The sequence below is a fragment of the Gopherus evgoodei genome, chromosome 11, assembly GCF_007399415.2.
Source record: "Gopherus evgoodei ecotype Sinaloan lineage chromosome 11, rGopEvg1_v1.p, whole genome shotgun sequence".
NCBI classification, from domain to species: Eukaryota; Metazoa; Chordata; order Testudines; family Testudinidae; genus Gopherus; species Gopherus evgoodei.
The window spans coordinates 74,075,495-74,092,432 of NC_044332.1; positions in this window are offsets into that span (position 1 = coordinate 74,075,495).

The following is a 16,938-nucleotide window of genomic DNA, read 5'->3' on the forward strand; positions in this document are numbered from 1 at the left end:
AGGAGAAGGATGAGCCCTCAGTCTCAGGAGGCCACTCTGCTGTTGAACAGCGCCTGGCTGGGGAGAGCTCACACACTTCTGGCTAGTGAGTGATCAAACAGGGCCATGAGAGCAGAGCTCCTTCAGGCTCCTTGCTTTGGCACAGGAGCCATTCAGCAGTGGAGCAGCTAGTCATCATCGTTATCCTCCTTGCAGTCCTGGGCAGGGGTCTCTGCTCTTCCCTGTTAGGACCACGGCCTCCCTTACACCTTGCACCTGATGGGAATGGATGTGACCCGCCCTGGGGCAGCTCTGCTGGCACAGACCCACTCACTCACGGGCAGAGCTGCAGAGGGCTACAGAGCCATCCCTGTAGAAACCCAGAGACAATTTTCTGTCTACTTCAGTGTGTCAGCTGGAATTGACGTTTACCGACAGTTATCGATTTTAAAATCAAATCCTGCCGTCCTGCAGCCATTGGATTCTTGTCCATTCAGTCCATAAATCAACATATAAATATGTAATGCATGAATGCTTCAAATTTCAAGCTCCAAGGTCAATGGGAACATGGACGTGAATTCTGTTGGTCACTTGGTATCACTATACAGATAGCACTGCGTGCATGCAACCAGACTGATCACACTCTAGGGTTACAGTTATAAATAGTTTATGAAGGTTTAACAAATTATAAAAAAAAGTTTTAATAAATGGTTATATTATAACAATTAACTAATCTATTATTCCCTTATAACCATAACTTATAATCACCTATTTCAGATGTGCTAATAATTATCGAGAACACATACTACTCATACATGTAGGATGTTTATATAACATTTATTAGCAATTTACCATTTATAAATGTAACCCTGCTATAATCTGACCCACAATCCTATGGGATCAAAGATCAGCAGGTAGTGAAACAATCTTTCTTATTCTCAATCTATTTTATTGATAGTGATCAATCCAACATTTCTTCTTCTTCTGCAGACAATTACCTTTCTCCTGTGAGTAAGGTGAGATGGGTTTATTTGATTATCTGAATATCACACTGCAGCCAGAGAAGTTATAAAAGGAAACAGTGCAAACCAGTACAGTAGAACCTCAGAGTTATGAACACGAGTAACGAACTGACCAGTCAACCGCATCCCTCATTTGGAACTGGAAGTAGGCATCAGGCAGCAACAGAGACACACACAAAAAAAGGGCAAGTACAATACTGTGTTAAAAGTAAACGTGGACGGGTAAAAAAATAAATAAAAAGAAAGCAGCATTTTTCTTCTGCATTAGTAAAGTTTTGAAGCTGTGTTAAATGAATGTTTAGCTGTAAACTTTTGAAAGAAGAACCCTAATGTTTTGTTCAAACTTGTGACTATTTCACAGTTATGCACAACCTCTGTTCCCAAGGTGTTCGTAACTCTGAGCCTCTATTGCAGGGCCAGGCAACCTATGAGACACATGACGAAGGTGGCACACAAGCTGATTTTCAGTGGCATTCACACTGCCCGGGTCCTGGCCACCAGTCCGGGGGCTCTGCATTTTAATTTAATTTTAAATGAAGCTTCTTAAACATTTAAAAAACCTTATTTACTTTACATACAACAATAGTTTAGTTATATATTATAGACTTACAGAAAGAGACCTTCTAAAAACATTAAAATGTATTACTGGCACGTGAAACCTTAAATCAGAGTGAATAAATGAAGACTCGGCACACCACTTCTGAAAAGTTGCGGACCCCTGCTGTAGTGTAGTATCATCCTTACTACTTCCAACCAGGCAATAGCTGGAGCATCATTCTAGAGTGGGGTTTTTTTTGATTTTTTTTTAAATAGAAATCCTCTTAAATTCCTATGGAACTTGCTTGGTTTCATCCCCATTACTTCGATAGGCTTTTCCCCACTAGGGAAATAACAAAGGATTGTGACCAAATATGAACTGTCTAATTAATGGAAAAGCATGTCTGATAGGGAGAGACTTGAGAAGCTCAGTCTATTTATTTCAAAGAGACACACTGGTCCCTCCTGGCTTTAAAATCTATTCAAAATTAACACAGGCTCTTACTCAGGTATTGGACCTAATCCCCCAGCCCTTGCCCTAGTCCACACCAAAACCCTCTCACTGTTTGGTGGTGCTTCCAACCCCAGCTAGCTAGCCTGGCTAGAGGTGAGGCTGAGAGTCTGGGTGCAGTTTTTCACTGGGGCTGGTAATCCACCCACTTTGCTGCGAGGATGCAGGCTAAGTCACACCAGAGCTGATAGTCCTGCAATTCTTTCCCACAATTCCCCCTGTGTGCCCCAAAGGACAGACAAGTTCCTCTGCAATTCACAGGGAAAGAAGCATCATGCATCTGTGCCAGCTGAAGCACGAAGGCCCATGAGATATACTCTCAGAAGTCCTAGCGACATGCACAGACCAGGAAGGACAGGATAACTCCAGGCTTTGCAGTAGGGATGCTCACACCTGGGCTGGGTTGAGCAAAGTGTTCCAGCGCCCACACTGATCACCCAGGCTAATTACAGCAATGATAGAACCTTAATCTAGAAATTAGTCGTTGGAGTGAGGCATAGTGTCACTCACCTGTCTTGACTACAGCGGGATGTGGCATACTCACATGTACTGCTTGGCAGTACAAGGGTTAACAGTTCTCCAGGTGCAGGAGAGGAGAAAATGTCTCTCTCCCTAAGGCCTTGTCTCAGCAGGCAAGTTCCTCTGGGTGAAGGAGCAGGCCAGCTGAGTGAAGAAGACCAGCATTGAAGCAATCTGCTGGGACCAATTAAGATAACCTGGCTATAAAAGGGGAGTGGAAAGCATTTCTTGACTCTGTTTGCTGGTGGTTTGCCATGCTTGGCTTTGATACTGAGGAGCTGAGCGTCAGGAGTAGGGAGAGATGGGGAGAGCAGGGTGGGGTCTGCTACCAGCCAAGGAGACAGGGAACTTGCATGATTGTTATGCTACAGAGCTGCCCTTTTAAAGGCTGATCATAAAATCCTAAGAAGGGATATGTAAAGCCTGCATATATCCCTACACAGTGTCTTTATATGAGGTCATGATGGACTTTAAAAAAAAAAAAAAAAAAACTTTCCTGACAGCAGGCTGACCAAATAGTCCTCAAAGGAACATTGTGGTGCACTGTACTTCCCCCTTCCCGTGGGCTGTACAGGGCTCAATTAGCTTTTAAGTTGCATTATAGATCCACAAACAGTTGTGCAGTTAAATCATTAATTACCATCTCAGTCAGCTGGGAACTCAATTTCACTTTGGTTTGCAGCTTGTGCTCCATTACTTAGCCACTCCATAAACATCTTCAGATGCTACAATTTAAGGAAGTTAATAATGAGGAAGTTTAGACAATTTTATCGCAAAATAATTCTTAGTTAGGGATGTGATGTAAAAAGTGTTTAGGAAGGAAAGGTCTCTAGCTATGCAACTCTCAGGCCATACATATGTTTTAATTACCAGGTTAGGAAAAGAAGCTGAGAAAAAGCAAACCCATGCATTTCTCCAAGGGGCAAGATGAATTTTTCTTAAAAATCAGATCTATATGAAGAATTAAAGGAGAAACAGAAAAGTCTGGTGGCAGTTGATTGGGAGGCAGAATAGTTGGATTTTATTCCCAACTCTGACACTGATCCATTGTTTTACCTTGGTCAAGTCACTTCCCCTATCTGTGCCTCTGGTTTGAGCCCCACCATTTGTCCATCTCATCAATTTAAGTTGGAAGCTCTTTGGCACAGACAGTGCACCCGTGTATGAGTAACACCAACAGATCTTGACTGTCAGCAGGTGGGACTGAACTTGGGATCTCTGGAGCTAAATGCACGAGCCTTTACCACATGAGCTAAAAGCCACATGACTCTCACCTAAGGCTGTAGCAGACTCATTAATCTCCAGAGGGGACAGAACACTGCACCCAGGAGATATGTGGATTACATCTCTACAACACTTAGCAGAACAGGGCAGTGATCTCTGAAGGTCTCTGGGTGCACCAGTAATATGAATGATGAGATTAATTAATAAATATTTTAAAAGATACAAAAAGTTGAACTTCAGCATTTATAATGAATTCAGCTGTGTGTCCCCCTCCCTCTTCTATCACTGTGGCTTTTCAAAGGCTGCTGATTTAGATTAATTAGATAGATAACCCCTTTGATGTATTTGTTGGCTGACTCTCTGCATTAGCAGCTAGACATCATTTGTCTCATAATGCTGAGGCCTGGCCTTGTTCCTTGAGATGCAAAGGTGACACTGACTAAAGAGACTATTATTACCCTGTGTAAATGTTGAACAGCAATAACCCAGAAGAGAGGGAGGGATTCTTTATGATGGCTAATGATGCTGTAACAAGGAGGAGCAGCCAGGAATTCTAAGAGGTGGAATTTAGGTTAGACATTAAGAGACACTTTCTAACACAAATTCTGAAAAGATAGATCAATTAGATAACAGCATAATTTGCAGAAGGAGCCCATTGAGGCACCAGGGCTAGAGAACTGGGCTTAATAAAATGCCAAGGCTCAGACTGTAATTTTCCAGTCTGCCCAGGACAGTGCATAGTTGCTCCAGCCCAGTAGACCAGAGGCTGAATTGTGACACACATTTTCTCCTCTGCTCCCCTCTTGCTGTGACAGATGTGTCAATTACTTCACCCCTTTGTAAGGGTGCAACTCCCTCCCTCTTGTATGCCTGGCCAGTTAGCCAATGAGAAGTTTAAATTAATGAGGAGGTGTCAGAGAAAGAGCCTGAGATGCAAGATTGGGTAGGAGTCAGGCTGGCAGCAGAGAGGGTTGATCAGTGCAGATGGCAGTTAAAGTCAAGTGAGGGGGGTTGTTCACCCACCAAGAGAATGTTATGGGAGAAGAGGAAGAGGATGCTGGTATTCCCATGGAGCATGGGAGATAGATGGAGGAGGACCCACAGAAAGACAGTCGTTCGGCAGTGATCAGAGAGATAGGAGGAGAATTAACAGAGGAGAGAGTCATGCAGAATTACTGTGGGTAGTTTTATCCTGGTTTCTAACCCTATCTTTTATGACTCAGATTTATTCAGAGCAAGTCTGTGAAATTAACAATACAGCAGTTCAAAGAAACAATCAGAACCAACTAAAATAAATAAATACATAAAACTCAGTGGCAATCCACTACAAACTGTCTGTGTCTTGGTGAACAAGGGCACACACTAAACTGAAGAGCATTCTGTCACGTAAGAAGAGTTCTGTATGTGTAACCTCTGAGCTACTTCAATAGATAGATGGTTCTTCTTTTCCACCCCTACACTATGAAATGAAGGGAATGAATTCTGTCCTTTGCCTACACAGATTTCACTGTTTTTGCTAAAGAGAAAATGTTTTGTTAGAAATACAGAAATTCCTCCAGTTATCTACTGTCCAAGTTGGTTAAATTATCAGTTATTGGACACCACTGAAGAAGCAATAACACATTTCACAGTAATTCTTGGGAAATGTGAACTAGTACTAGCAATATCCAAAGTTTGAAATTTCAATGAAATCATTGACAGAGCTGATTGAAAAATGAAAAAAGTCAACCACATTTTATTGAAATTATTTACCTATTTGCTGCAAACTAAATTTTAAGCAAATTTCTATTTTAAACTCAATTTATAAAATTTCAATCAGCTCTTCAAAGTCTTTTTTTGACCAATGTAACCCTTTATTTTCTGTTTGCAAATCTTTCATGCATTGATCCTTATTTCTAGGAATGAGTTTGTGATTGGGGAACATTTGCCAAATTGTTTCTACAAATACATATCAGCCTGTGTGCTATTTGCAAACTGTTCATTTCAACTTGTTGCTGTTTACAGGGTGTGATTAGTCACCTGTGTCACGTGGTTTTTGTTTCTGATCACTGATTGGATGAATGGACTTTTTAAAACAGGAGAGTGATGAGTAGCATAGACTGTTTGGTGTCCAGAAGTAGGGCCCAAATAGTTAAGTGTTTCCCAAAGAAAGAAAAGGCAACACCACTTGGGAAGTGGGACCTGACTTTCAGGATTCCCTCAGTAGCTCAAACAAAAGGAGAGAGAATAACTGCACCCAGTTTTCTAAAGTTCTTAGGTTGTGTCTACACTATAGACCCTTTGGTGGCATAGCCCCCTAGTGTAGATGCAGCATGCACCACTGGAAGGAAGTGTTCTGCCCACATAGTAACACCACCTCCCTGAATAACTATACCAATAGAGGCACATCTATCGTCATAGCTGTGTCTACACTAGGGGGGTTTCTGTCATCACTAGGTTGGCTGGAATGTGATTCCCCCTCGCCCCCACCCTCAACACACACTCCTGGCAAACATAACTATGCCGGTATAAGTTTTAAGTGAAGACCAGGCCTTATAAAAGGAGTCGTCTGTTTGAAGGCTCTGCTACTGAGTACAAAGAAGAACTCCACACTCCCAGACACTATTCTCAAAAAGTTATTTACTTTGTTTTGCTTCCTTTCTTTTTGATAACCTTGCTCTGAATGAGAAGCACAAAGATCTAAGGCCTTCTGAAGACTCTTCGTTTTGCACTAGCTCTACCAAAATAAACAACAAGGTCTCTTTTCTAAAGGAGGGTTTATCCTCTAAAGATTCCTGCTTGTTGATGAGAAGTGCTATGGAGCTGGGCTTTGCCACAAATAAAATAGTGAATAATTCATGAGGAGTAGCAAAAAAGAATGCAATAAATAACAACAGGAAGCAAACACATTTTGCGGTGCCAATTTCTAGGTGTATAATAACTCCTCCTAAAACCTGTGAAACTTGTGGAATTCTCTGACATTTTCATGCAGATCTGACAGCTGTCTTAACCTCCCTTGCAAGCAATAATTAGCCTGGTGCCAACCAAATTTGTTACCTTTTCTATGAGGAAAATATTCACCAGTTGCTGTTTATATCACTCATCTAGCTCCTGTGCAGAGATGTGGTGCTCAGCCCCTTAAGCTCCAAGATTTGGTATTAATATTGGGCCAGATTTGAATACCCTTGCACATATTGAATGGCACTTTTCTGGAACCATTCTTGGAAGAAGCCTAAGTAACAGTAGCTGAATCTAGCCACAGGATTAAGCCTATATGAAGTCCCACATGCACTGAAGCACTGGGCTTCACTTGGAGTAGTGGGGATGGGGGAAGACCTCTTCTCTTCCCAAAGAGGCTGGGGCAGCAGCATGAAGACTCCTACTCCCTCCAGGGACTCTCTATCCCTCTGGAACATCACAGGAGTGGGGGCACTTAGTACTTACTCCAGTAGCTATGGTGTATCTAATCAACCCAATGCACTTTCCTCTCCTTGCCACAAACAGAATCCTCTGCTGAGGTAGTAAAAGCAATGAGGAGTCTTTGTCACTGTAGAGACTAACAAATTTATTTAGGGCATAAGCCTTCACGGGCTAAAACCCACCCTGATGAAGTGGCTTTTTGCCCATGAAAGCTTATGCCCAAATAAATTTGTTAGTCTCTAAGGTGCCACAAGGACTCCTCCTTGTTTTTGCTGATACAGACTAACACGGCTACCACTCTGATACCTGTCACCATGCTGAGGCAGTGTTGATGATGCCCCCAGAGCAGAGGGGCTGGAGGTTAAAGTTCCATTAAGATGAACGGAGCAGTTCACACCTCTCAGAGCTATTGTTTCAGGCTGCCTGCAGACTCAAGCAGACACCAGTGCATTGATATCATCTGGGGCTTGTCTACACTTGAAATGCTACAGAAGCACAGCTCTATCATTGCAGCGCTTCAGTATAGACACTATTTATGCTGGCAGGAGGTGTTCTCCCATCCCCATAATTAATCCACCTCCGTGAAAGGTGGGAGCTAGGTCGATGGAAGAATTCTCCTGTTGACCTAGTGCTGTCTATAAAGGAGCTTAGCTCATCTTAACTTTGTTGCCCAAGGGTGTGGATGTTTCATACTCCTAAGTAGCGTAGGTGGCTCAACTGAACTTTTGAATGTAGATATGGCCTTGGTTCCTGGTATCAAAATTTTCTTCTCAACTATGAAGGCAAGACATTTACTTCTTTAAAAAAAAATGAAAGCATAAATTCGGACATAATCACACAGTCCCAAAACTGTGGCCTGCACATCATCCCAGAGTTCCTTCTGCCTTAATCTGAACCTGTCTCACCCTTCTAGAACCAACCTATGCCTTGGTTAAACCTGCCTGTATTCCCACAGGACTGTCGATGGCCCGATTCATCATGATGAGGCATACATCACACAACTTGAGTTTCTCAGTTTGTTAACTCACTTTTGTGTCAGCCTGTATTTCCATAGGCAAGTGAGTCGGCAAAAAGTGGTCTTTGTAACAGGTCATCTCACCTTCTTTCCATGAAAAGAACAGGAGTACTTGTGGCACCTTAGAGACTAACAAGTGTATATGAACATAGGCTTTCATGGGCTACAGCCCACTTCATCGGATGCATAGAATGGAACATTTCATAAGAAGAGTATATATATACATACGGAGAAGATGCCATAGCAGCTCTAAGAGGCTAATTAAGATGACCTGTTATCAGCAGGAAAAAAAACTTTTGTAGTGATAATCAAGATGGTCAGTTACACCTCTTGTCAACTGTCTGTAATTGGCCATCTTGATAATCACTACAAAAGTTTTTTTCCTGCTGATAACAGGTCATCTTAAATAATTAGCCTCTTAGAGCTGCTATGTCATCTTCTTTGGATGTATATATATATATACTCTGCTTATATGTTCCATTCTATGCATTTGATGAAGTGGGCTGTAGCCCATGAAAGCTTATGCTCAAATAAATTTGTTAGGCTCTAAGGTGCCACAAGTACTCCTGTTCTTTTCATGGAAAGAAGGTGAGATGACCTGTTAATCCTCCTGTTCTTTTTATGGATACAGACTAACACGGCTGCTACTCTGAAACCTTCTTTCCATGAAACATTTAAATACAGAAGGCAAACACTTTGCTAACTCAATGAATGGCATCATAATCCATAACTGGAAGATCTAGAATTCATTAATCAGATGACAAACAATAAGACAGTGAAGCTTAATTTAGCTCTGTACATTTTGAGGCTAAAGGTAATCATTTAAGTAAAGGGTGCATTTTTATTGTTTCACCATATTTCACGATGTTTAATATTGCCACCAGACTGACAAACTGTACCCCAATGTGATTCCAAGAATTGAACGAGACACAGAGTTAAATAACAGCACTGGGAGAAGGGCTGCCAGAAGCATGAACAAGGGCAAAAAGAGGTGTTTTCCAATGAGATTTATTATTATTACAGTAGTGCCTAGAGGTCCCGTCCAGAGCAGGTCCTTGTTGTGCTATATGTACAGACACATAGGGCTATATTAGCGCAGCCTGCACTCAGTCATGCAGGGATGTGCGAGGGAGTGAAATCTCAACTTCCCGGCTGCTGTTCGCACTCATCGCTTCTGAGAGCTGAGGGGCGGGGAGTGGGCAGAGTCTGGCTCTGTCCCCTTCCCTTCATAGGCCCAGCAGAGTAACTGGCTGGGTGGAGAAATAAGCCATTCCACAATGAAGGGAGAAGTAACTTGCTCTGCCTCCAGTGCAGGGTGGGCACAGCTGAGGAAGAGTGACTTTTGGAGTCACCGTTCGTTCTCTGATTCTGCTCCTCTGGTGGTGCAGCTAGCTATCTGCTGCTCCCCACTTAGGGATGCTTGTAAGGTGTCAATAGAGAGTGACCGCCCCTGCCCCAATGAGCTTACAGTCGAAAAGACAGGACATAACAGGTGGCTAAAACAAACAGAGGACAGGTTGGGAGGCGGAATGAAGTAACAAAAAATACCAGGATGTCTTCTAGCATAGACTATCTATGCGCGCAGTTCATAGCGATGATCAGAGTGATTACAGCGCACTGGCTGTGCAGACAGTTTGTAAAGACATGGGCAGTGCATGAGGAACAGTGGAAGGTTCTTCCAAATGGCAGGAACTGCATTAGGGGAGAAAATAACTCTCTGTCCACAGGAGTGATGAGATTGTAAAGGCAACAGAAAGGAGGCCACTGGAAGATAAGCCAAGTTAGCAGATGGGGAGTAAGAGAGATAAGGAAGCACATTGACTACTGAGGCGAGCGAATACAGCTCTGTTGAATTCAATAACGTTACACCTGTTTAGGTCAGAAGTGCATGTGGCTCTAGTTTAGTAACTTGGACTGGAGGTTTTAAAACCAGAGGTGACAATTTTCAAGTGCATCCTGAAATGGAGGGAGAGTTATTGGAAGGTGGAACTGTGTTGCTTTGTATGTCTGAGAAGACAGGTGATACTGGTGAGCTCATGCTGGAAGTCTGGGACTTAAGAGTGGCCAAACAGAATGAAGCTTCAATAAACAAGGCAAAAAGAGCATGAAATAATCTTTCATGAGAGTGTGTGCCACAGGAGAGGGGTGCACTGTTCTATAAAGACCATCTTAGGGTCTGATCCCAAGATCATTGGTTCCTATCGAAAGGCTCCCATGGATTTCAGTGGGAGGTGGATTGGGCCCTTAGAGTGGTGGTGCTATGCAGACTCAGGAGTAGAAAGAAAGCTTAAGGCCAAGGATGATGGTTTTGAAGACTTAATGAAGGCAAATGGAGGTCTGGGTAGAAGGGAAATAAACTTTTTAAATGGAAAGTTAAGAGTATTCTTAATGGAGCTACTGAAATCTGTTTTCCTCCCATTCCAATAGACTGTTCTGCTCTACAAGTCAATTTTACTTTGGAAGGTGGTCAACCTATAAGTGGCAGAATTGAGCACTGGCTAACATTTCTCCTGTCACTCAAATTTTCCATATTGCTGTACTGGAAAGGCATCAGGCCAACTGTAGAGTGGTGAAACAAACAGAAAAAAAAAAGATGAGATTATAAACATGAATGTCCCATAATTCATGGATGATTTCTCTCAAAGTATATACTTTTAAAATGAGCCTCCTTTAAATGCAATGATAGTAATTTTTCTAAGCATTTTCCTTTTGAGAAAGCAATAAAATGTAAGTGATAACATCAAAAAGTCCCTATTTCATTTGCAGTGCACAGCGCATCCGAGTTTAAGTTAATGGTTTACATATTAATTTTCTCTGCTGTCTGATGGGCAGAAAATTGCTTTAATATAAATGCAGTTAAATTTGTCATTTTATATCTACACAGCTTAGGCGTCAAAATTTATTACAGGCATCAGCAAATCATTCTGTAGCAATTTAGAAGTTTTTGTGGAAGAAAAATGTGTGAAGTTGGAGGTTGAGGTAAAATTTCTTCATAATATAATTAATGTACTATTTTATGTTTATTGTCTAATCAATTATTTTAAAGCCTACTGAGACAATGTAATAAGTGTTTGATTGACATGCGTGACTATTAGGCAGGATTACTGAGTGGGTCGAGTCTTCTGCTTTCCAAGAAAAGAATTATAATCTAATCCTTAACAAAATGATAATGGGTTAGAGGAAGGAATTTTTCCAACTGGGCCAACAGGTGTAAGAATCACCAGTAAAATAACAGTTATTTTAGTTAAATCAACTGAATCTTGGAGTGAATTCTGTGATGAACCGCTTCAAAACGAAATACATGCAATCAGATGTCTTACAAAAAGCTCAAATAATGGTAACAGGAGAAGAAATTGAAGAAGTGGAACAGTACATATATTTGGGCCAAGAAGTTAATATATGCCAAGAACTAAATGGAGAACTTTCGCGAAGGATTTGTGCAGGATGGTGTGCATTTAATTCCATCAAGGACGTCCTCAAAGGAAAAATTGACAAGCCCATATGTACAAATATCTTCAATTCAACAGTGCTGCCAACTATGCTGTATGGCAGTGAAAAGTGGGCACCGATGAAGAGAGAAGAGCGGTGGCTGTTGGGTAGCTGAAAGGGCAATGGAATGAGCTATGTTGGGAATTTCTCTTCTGGATCATATCTCAAATGAAATGATCAGAGAATGCAGTGGTGTGAAAGATATTGTCTTGGAAAGCAGATATAACAAGATGCTGTGGGCGAGCCACGCAGCACCGTTCACGGAAAATAGGTGGTCCGCAATCATTGCTGAGTGGTACTCGCAAGAACAGAAAAGACCACTGGTCGGCCTCCAAGAAGATGGGAAGATGACATTGTTAAACATTTCAGATGAATGTGGAGAAGAAAGGCAAGAGTGCAAGAAGAATGGCGGACATGTTGTGGTCGGCACAATCTTAACGACAGCTGAAGACCAATTGATTCAGGTGAATTCTGTGGGCACTGTCAGCACGGAGATAGGGAAAATCCTGCAAATCTGTGGATATCTGCTTTATACCTGCAGATAGCCACGGACCATGTTTACAGATCACAGATTGGATGCAGATACAAATTTTATATCTGTGCAAGGCTCTAGAGAGACATTCCCATTGAGCAAAGCTATAATGGATTGACTTTGGAGCTTCTATAAGACACAATTCAGTGAAGCACTTAAGTATTTGGCTGGAGGGATAGCACAGTGGTTTGCACATTGATCTGCTAAAGACAGGGTTTGTGAGCTCAATCCTTAAGAAGGTCATTTAGGAATCAGGGGCAAAAATCTGTCTAGGGATTGGCCCTGCTTTGAGCAGGGAGTTGGACTAAATGACCTCCTGAGGCCCCTTCTAACCCTGATATTCTAGTTTAAACTCCGTGTTGCCACTGCCTGTACTGAACCTGCTCTGTGAAGAAACTGGGGCAGATTCATCTCTAAGGGTACGTCCACACTACTCGCTGGATCAGCAGGTAGCAATCGATCTATCGGGGATCAATTTATCGTGTCTAGATGAGATGTGATTAAATCGATCCCCGCCATGCTCCCCATTGACTCCGGAACTCCACCAGGGCGAGAGACAGAAGCAGAGTTGACATGGGAGCTGCGGCTATCCAATCCCACGCCGTGAGGACAGGAGGTAAGTCGAAATAAGATACGTCAGTTTCAGCTATGCTATTCTCGTAGCTGAAGTTAAGTATCTTATATTGACCCCCCCCTTAGTGTAGACCAGCTTTAAGTCACTCTGATTTAAATCTGGAGTTCCTCCCACTCCCCAATGTCTGTTGAGACACTTCAGATTTACACTGGTGAAAATGAAATCAGAATCCAGCCTTCAGCCTCCAGGCTTGTCAGTTCAGCATCTTTTATGCACCAATTACTATTATTAATAATACATTTCTTTTATGAAAGGAATGTAAGCCCCTTATGATTTGCTATAAGGGTGAGGGCTCACTTTTAAAGGAGAGTAAGAGATAATGCAGCTCTGCACCATACTGCAAGGAGCAGCTCTGGAAAAGAAATGTGGCTCAGACACTTACCACCTCCCTGTGGAATCTTGGAAGACTATGTGGCTTTAGCCTATTACCAGATGCAGCGCACTCCCATTTCCCTCTTTCACGTCTGCTTTCACTTACTCTCCACCCCTCACCAATTGTCTACGTTAGCTGCCCCAATCTCCTTGCCTGTGCCATGACTGAATAGAAAGAAATAATAAAAACAAAATGGTGAAAATGGCAAAACAGAAAATGTCCGACAGCTTAGAGTGTCTGTGCAAGAAGAAGGCCAACTGTAACTTTCACTCCGGGAGCAGGACAAATTAAGAATGTACATTTTTTGTTGCATCCAGATTGCAAGAAGAAAATGGTGGCTTAGATTTCCTCCGTCTTCTTTTCCCCTGTTTTGGGACACTCTCTGGATTTTCACTGACTCTAACCTTTATAGCATCCAGTGCAATTAAGCAAACTGGTTATACTGATTTGAGCTTCGACTGCCTGATTCATGGTGTGTCAATGTGGTCATTATAATTGAGATCCACAGTGAAAATGTGCAAGTAAAAAGTGTCTGGATAAGCATTGAAGTCTGAGATCGACATGGGAGACATCAGAGCTAAGACGAGGTATCGATTCCTAACATCTCTATACTCTGTATATGTACTTTTGAGTTGTATTAATACTCATGTAAACTACTGGGTATGATCAACTCCCCTCATTTAAGATAGCGGTAAGAGAAAATTAAGCATCCGTCACTAAAACAAAGGTATATGTGAGTCCACCCAGGAATTTGAACTATATGGACAGAAGGCTTCTCTGAGGATTGTTTGTGTGTGTGTGTGTGTGTGTGTGTGTGTGTGTGTGTGTGTGTGTGTGTGTGTGTGTGTGTGTGTGTGTGTGAGAGAGAGAGAGAGAGAGAGAGAGATACAGAACAGAAGCAGCCAGAAAGCCAAGCAGAGAGAAACGGAACGAGCAAGCAGCTCCAGACACAGCCTGAAAACACAATATATGGCCCTGAGAGAAACAATAAAACTGTTTCCTGCTGTTTGAGTTCTAGTATGTTCAGGGAAACAGGACTTTATGTATAATCTTTGTAAATAAGCAAGATTGCATCAAAGAAAATACCTAGCTATATCAGGTTTTAATCCCAGCTGGAACAACCTACAAGACTTCAAATTCAGGCCAGCAATTCATATCAAAAGGGATAACAATATATATAAAATGTGTCTGTGTGTACATGTATGTATATGAGAGAAAGAGAGAAGGCAAGCAATAGTATTAGGCACGTGCAAAAAAATTATATGCAAGTTATGTTCAACACTTTGGAAAAGGGTTAAATATGCTTTTGTTTTTCCCTGTGTTCAAGACTGTCTTGTGAAACATACTGAACTCTCTTCTGCTCCACTGGAGATGATCAACTTAATTATCAAAATAATGATAAAATATTGCATTGATATCATGCCTTAAACTGTAAAGAATTATAAAAACAATTCTACCCAGTGTACACTGCATTTGTATGTGTATATACACATTGTGAATCATATTAATAAATTATACAGCCTGAGGAACCATTGTGATCATCTAGTCTGACCTCCTGTATATCACAGGCCATATAATGTCCCTGAATTAATTCCTAGAATTGAACTAGACCATATCATAAGAAAAAAATCCACTCTTAGTTTAAAAATTGCCAGTGATGGAGAATCCTATACAGCCCTGGGTAAATTTTTTCCAGTAGTTAATTACTCTCACTATTAAAAATGTGCACTTTATTTCTAGTTTGAATTTGCTAGTTTCAACTTTCAGCCATTGGATCTTGTTATACCTTTGTCTGATAGACTGAAGAGCCCCCTCTATTATCTAATTTCTGATCTCTTTGTAAACGCCGATAGACTGTGATCAGATCGCCCCCTTAACCTTATCTTTGTTAAGCTAAACAGATTGAGCTCCTTGAGTCTTTCACTGTAAATAATGTTTTCTAATCCTTTAATCATTCTCATGGCTCTTCTCTGAGCCCTCTCCAGTTGTTCAAAATCCTTCTTGAATTGTGGATCCCAAAACAGGACACTTATCCACCATGACCCCCAAGTCCTTTTCAAAGTTACTGCTTTGACTCCCTAGTCCTATACGTTTAGCCTGCTTTCTTGGTTCCTAGATGTATGACTTTTGATCATATTGAAAGGAATGTTGTTTGCTCGTGCCCATTTTACCAGATTATCCAGATCTCTCCGTATTGATGGGTTGTCCTATTCATTGTTTATCACTCCAGAAATTGCTGTGTCATCTGCAAACTTAAGCAGTAATGATTTTCTTCCAGGTCATTGATAAAAATTCTAAATAGTATAGGCCCAAGAACTCATCCCTGTGGGATCCCACTAGAAACACACATGCTCAGTGATGAGTCCCTGTTTACGTTTTGAGACCTAGCTGTTAACCAGTTTTTAATCCATTTAATGTGTGTCATGTTGATTTTGTATTGTTCTAGTTTCTTAATCGAAATGTTGTGTGGCACCAAATCAAATGCATTACAGACAGGGCTGGCTCCAGGCACCAGCGCAGCCAGCAGGTGCCTGGGGCAGCCAACAGAAAGGGCCGGCACGTCTGGCTCTTCAGGGGCAATTTGGCGGTGAGACCCTCAGTTCTTCTTGGGACCTGCCACCAAATTGCTGCCGAAGAATGAAGCTTTCCCCCCCCCCCACCGCTTGGGGCAGCAAAAATACTGGAGCCAGCCCTGTTTACAGAAGTCTAAACTTATCATCTCATCATCCAAAAATATCACGTTGTGTAACACCTGTGTTCCAAAAACCCATGCTGACTGGCATTGATTATACTACACTTCTTTAATTCTTTAATGGAGACCCATATCAGTCATTTCATTATTTTGCATGGGACCATCATCAGACTGAAAGGCCGATAAAAATCTGGGTTGTCCTGATCACACTTTTTAAATATTGGCACAACATTACATTTTTTTTCCAGTCCTCTGGCATTCCCCCACATTCCAAGACTTATTGATAATCAACTTTTATGGTCAAGAAAGCTCCTTGACCACCCCTTTTAAAACACTTGGATGCAAGTTCATAGAATCATAGAATATTAGGGTTGGAAGAGACCTTAGGAGGTCATCTAGTCCAATCCCCTGCTCAAAGTTATCCACACCTACTGATTTAAAAATGTCAGACTTTAGGATATGCTGTTTAACATCCTCCTGAGTTACCATTGGAATGGAAGGTATTTCATTATTATCATATGATATACATCTGTCCTTTTCCTACGTACACAGACATATTTATTGAACACACCTTCTTTTTCTGTTTTTATTGACAGTTCTACCACTTCCATCAAGTCATCAACCAAAATCCATTGTTAGGTTTCCTTTTGCACCTTATATACTTAAAATTTCTTCCTGTTGTTCTTAACTCTACTGCCCATAGATTTCTTCTTATGTTCTTTTGCTTCCCTTGTCAATTTTACACAATTTCTAGTTTCTAATTGATATTCCTTGCTATCAAATTCGCAACTTTCACTTCCCCCCCCCCCAAGCCCAGGTTGTTTTTAATCAAATCTGACAATTCATTTTATTATATAAGACCTGAAATAAATGATACATTTTACACTATGTTCCAAGCATGTCCAGCATTGGACTCAAGCAGGAGAGGATCTTGGAGGAAAGAGTCTACTATCTAAAGTGCTCTGTTCCCAGCATTCATGCTTCTCTCAAGGACAAATAATTTAAGTATATC